This window comes from Chelonia mydas, chromosome 1, assembly GCF_015237465.2.
Source record: "Chelonia mydas isolate rCheMyd1 chromosome 1, rCheMyd1.pri.v2, whole genome shotgun sequence".
In the NCBI taxonomy this organism is placed as follows: Eukaryota; Metazoa; Chordata; order Testudines; family Cheloniidae; genus Chelonia; species Chelonia mydas.
The window spans coordinates 146,953,029-146,958,550 of NC_057849.1; positions in this window are offsets into that span (position 1 = coordinate 146,953,029).

A 5,522-nucleotide genomic window follows, 5' to 3' on the forward strand; every position below is an offset into this window, starting at 1 on the left:
CTTATTCACAATATTAGCCAGGCGGTGGTATACCCTAATGCTATTACAAGAATGAAATATATACGCTGCTAACTAAACATTATGTAAGATGCTGATTGTTTACAGATGTTATATTTTCTGTAGATCTAATTGAAGAAAGGCTGGGATAGCATTTCTTTTGATTTATGTTTGGAACACCACAATCTTTTAAAGCACAAAAATATTGTTGTCAAGGCAATGTTCTCATGAACTGTCTAATATTGTGAGAGTGAGTTGCATGATGTTAAATGTAATATCTCAGCCAAACTAATGTTTAGCTGATCTGCCCTTTCCTGAAAAGAAATGGACTACTTCAATGTCCTGTAACAGAAATTAAATTAAAGTTTCATTCTGAGGTCTTTCAACAGCATTCTGAAGGCAATATGAATAGATTTTTTTTAAAAATAACTCCCTCTCTCAGGTTATACAGATGATGTGGGCAGGATACTAACAGGAGCCGTGAGAGCTCGGCACTTCTGAAAAAGTCAGGGCATATGCTTTCAATGCACAATACATATGCTGATCAAACCAAAAATCTGCTATACGAGCCTAAATGTAAAATTTCCCAGTTACAGTGCTGTGTCTTGCAGAGCAAAGGTTAAAAGATTGTATCCCTATACAGAACACTCTCTCTTTGATGCAAGTACATGTTTCCTCTTGAAGTCAATGTGGTCTGGATATCACTGATGAAGTTCTAATACACTGTATTTACTGTACACCTAGAATATGTTAATAAAATCTTTACACTCTGATTTTAAGCGGTACTGAAAATTCTAGCAACTCAACTGCGTCCAAAAAAATATATATGTAACAATCACAAATTTGTTCTGGCTTTTAGGCCAGAGGGGCCATATCTCCGGCATATATGTGAGAAAATAGATGGACAGGAACACCAGGGTGTAACTGCGGTGACCTTTCCTGGCCATAACCAACAGCTATATACTTCAAGTGTCACAGGTCTCCTGTGGCTGGATGTTTGAAGGGGTGTGGGCAGGGAATGTGGTCAGTGCAGTTTAGCCGTTTTGTTAAATATTTTCCTTCTATTCAACTCAGAGTTAGCTAATTATTGTGAATTCTGAATGTATTCATCCAAAAAAGTTTAAGTGAGGTCCATTGCTCCTGCCTCCATATTTCTGTCAGGTTCTGTAGCTTGGTGTCACTAAACCACTTTGGACAAGATCCACACTTCTTCCCACACAAAGAGCGTTTAGAAATAGAGACTTCAATATAATATTTCTTCCCTTGCAAAACCCTAATCCTGATTCATCAGAGCCAAAACCCCACCTTTAGCAGTCATGAAAGTTATGTCTTTTATTTTTGACTACAATCCAACTTTCAGCCAGCGTAGCAATTCCAAATGAGCACACTGTAAAACCTCAAATAGATTAGATACCACCTTAACCTCACACATAGCAGATCTGCATAGAATGCCATTTTAACATTCTTGGACAGCCATCTGGTTCACATACTCTAGCATGATGAACATTCTGTACTGGTCTTCTTGCATGCCTGCACTCATGGCTTTTATTACAATGGAATTGTGCCCAGGCACAAGGTGGTATGGCAGTTTCAGAAGACCAGCCAACAGTACAGTATGAAGACTAGCATATAGAATGCAGAAAGATACACCTAATCTGCAAAACCTCCCATGCCAAATCAGGGACACGTTTCATTACATGGAGTCACATTTGTTGACTTTGTTAGTATTTACACAGTTGGCATACACATTCATCTGGCACCTGTTTTCTTAATATGCCTGATCACTCAATGCTTCAGGCAGAGGGTGATTGGAGGGCTGCTCTTTGCTACTGCCCTGAATAACTGGTGGGTTTACGGTTTCTCCCTCAATAGGAATTTGGCATGCTCGGAGATTCATTGTTAATGCCCAAGAAGGCTACATATATTTTAAGATGCAATTGGGATACCAAGTATTATTTTAATTTGCTTCTGAATTTTCTTCCAGGCTATTTACTTCTCTAACATTGCTCAGTGTTAATTCCTGTCCAAGAATTTCCTTAAGAGCAGAACTCTCATTCCTCCATGAAAGCTCAAGTGAAGTGGCTTTGCATAGTGAATACCTAAGTGGATTTGGGTGGGACAGAACCCTTGCTCCCAGCCCAGAGGCAAACCATACCTCCCTTTCAAGTCAAGCCTCAGTGGTGCAATAGTGGCTCACTCTCTTTCACCAAGCCAATGGAACTGCATAGTTTATTGACAGAAGTTAAGAACAAATCAATCTTCAGAGACTCCCCATTCTTTCTATAGCCTACATTCAAATATGGTGTAGCCTAGGATTTATTTCTTTTTGCTGCTGCTGCTGCTGCTGATGACGACGACTGCAATTACTTACTCTGCTACAGAAAAAATAGAATCATTTCAATAACTATAATGAAAATTTGAACAGCAATGGAGTGCAGGTTATTTTACAGCACAGAAATTGTTTACCACTTTAATTATGTTTACCACTTTTTTAAATGATTTCTCTAAATGAACCATTCTAACAATGGACCTAAATATGTGCTAGAAACCATGATGATGATACCTTGTATGTCATATGCCTAGTAAAGAAATCACAGTCCTATGAAAACTACATCTAGTTTCAGAGATGTTAAAGCACAAATGCTGGTTTTAGTAAGCAGCATAATTTCCACATACAGGAGACTGTTCTCCATGTATTCAACAAATGTGACATTAGGTACACTTAAATTCAAAACATAGCTATGCTTAACAAGGCAATACTAATCAAATCGTTTTGCATAAAGTTCTTTCAGACGTTACCAACCATATTCCAAATATTCATTAAGTGCTAACACTTCCTTATTAATGCTGTTTTGAACAACAGACATCCTTATGGTGAAATTTGCAAATTAGAAGGATTAATTTTATAGCTGTCTGGATCAACAAATCTATACATCAGTCCAGATGTATCAGGTCTATAGTTGTGATGGATTGATTAATGGAAATCTAGCCTAAGAATTGACAAAGAATTATAAAAAGTTCTAGTAATTTGAAGGTTGGGAGTCAAAGAGTGCCTATAGCAATGCACAGATGGGCTGTACCCAGCCACTGGCAGATACATAGCAAATATACTTTCTTATCGTAACTTCAATCAGGCAAGGCTGTGGGATGACTTGTGAAACCCATACAGTGCACAAGAGTTAAACCAGGGAGCTCTATAGAAAATAGATCCATGCTAATAAGAAGAGATGAACCAAAACTCCACATAGATTCATGGCGTTTAAGACCAGAAGAGAACATTAGATCGTCTAATGTGACCTCCTGTATATCACAGGCCATTACTTTTCATACAGTTACCCCTGTACTGAGCCCCAAAACTTATGTTTGGCTAAAACATATCTTCCAGAAAGACATCCAGTCTTGATTTGATGACATCAAGAGATGGAGAATCCTCCACTTCCCTCAGCAGTTTGTCCCATAGTTAATCACAAATGGTTTAAAAAAAAAAAAAGTCTGTTTTCTCATTTGAATTTGGCTGGCTTCTCTTTCCAGCCACTGGTTCTTGCTATGTTGGTCTCCCGTAGATTAAAGAGCCCTTTAGTGCCCAGTAATTTCACCTGTTAAGGGACTTGCACAATATAATCAAGTCACCTCACTCTTCTTTTTTTTCTTTTTTTTTTTTTTAAATAAGCTAAGTAGATGGAGCTCTCACTGTAAGGCATTTTCTCCAGTCTTTGCATCATTTTTTACGATTTTTTTTTTGCAACCTCTCCAATTTTTCAATATGCCTTTTAAAATGTGGACACCTGAATTGGATGTAGTATTCCAGTAACAGTCTCCCCAATACCATATGCAGAGGTAAAATCACCTCACTACTCCTACTCATCTGTTCATACATGCAAGAATCACATTAGCTCCTTTTGCCACAGAACCACACTCAAAGCTCATATTGAGTTGCTTGTTCACAATGATTCCTAAATTATTTTCAGAATCACAGCTTTCCAGGATACAATCCTCCATTCTATAGGTAAGGCCTGCATTTCTGGTTCCTAGATGTATAACTTTGCATTTCCTTGTATTAAAAACACATTTTGTTCAAATGGGACCAATTTATCCAAGCAGTCAAGAATATTCCCTAAGACTTTCTGCCCTCCTCAGTATTTACCATTCTGCCAGTTTTAGGTCATCCACATATTTTAAGCAGCAGTGATTTATATTTACTTCCAGATTATTGATGAAAAATTTGAATAGCATCAGGCCTAGAAACACCCCCATTCAATGCTGATTTCCAACCGATCACTACTTTTTGAATTCTGATAGTTAGCCAGTTCTTCATCCATTTAAAATGTGCTTTATTGATATTGTACAATGCTAAATTTTTTAATCGCAATGTACTAAGTCAAATGCCTTACCAAAATCTATGTATATTATATTTACACAGTTATCTCAAAGAGTCAAACAGACCTAATTTCATAAGACCCACCTTCCATAATACCATGCTGATTGGCATTAATTATATATCTTTTAATTCTTTATCAGTTGAATCCCATACCAGCTTTTCTCCAATATTATGCCCAGGAATGATGTCAGGCTAACCCACATATTTTTTTCATTCTGCTTGCCCTTTTGAATACTGGCACAACATTAGCACTCTTCCAGTCTTCTGGAATTTTCCTGTGGTTGCAATATTTATTAAACAGTAATTTTGGTGGGCTAGAAGTCTCTGAGTCAACTCTATTCGGACTCTTGGGTGGAAGTTACATGGGCCTGCTGATTTAAAAATATTTACCTCTGGTAGATGCTGTGTGAACAGATTTTTCAGTTCACTTGCCAAATGAAAAAAAAATGTTTTGGGCCAAACCAAAATGAGAGTTTTTCAGTAAATTAAGAAATTAATTTAAAAATTCCTTTCAGTCAAATGAAATGTTTTGTTTGCATTTTAACTTTTTTAAAATAAACCAAGTAAAATTTGAGATGAAAGCTGTTTCAAATTTTAAAAATTTGGTTATGTTTTTAACTGAAACAAGTTGGTGAATCTGACACAAATTCATGCAATGTTTCTGTCAGACAATTTGAATCTGTGTTTTTTGGCAAAAGAGACCAAAAAAAACACCCCAACAGTTTTGGCCTAAAAAGCAGCACCAAACTCCAAACATAATTTTAAGCTTCCAGAGTTGGGGTGGGGTTTTTTGCTTGTTTGTTTATATGTGTGATCAGATTTTCTTATGAGAGTGAGATGCTCAACTCCCTTTGAAAGTCAAAGGAGTTAGACATCTGTGATGAAAGCTATTTAAAAAAAAAAAATCTAAAAAATGATAACGTTCAGATTCCTCCTGATTACTATTTAAAACTGTGTGGTCCACAAAACCCTCAAACAATGGTAGAATTATTAAAGATACAATGCAATTTATAATCTAAAAACCTGCTTTCTGAATTCCATGACTTCTGTAAACATCCAAATTATTTTGATAACACTCAGACACAAGAGCAAAGTGGAAAGATGTATTTTAAACCCTATCTATTTTGATTTTTTTTTGGCGCTCAGA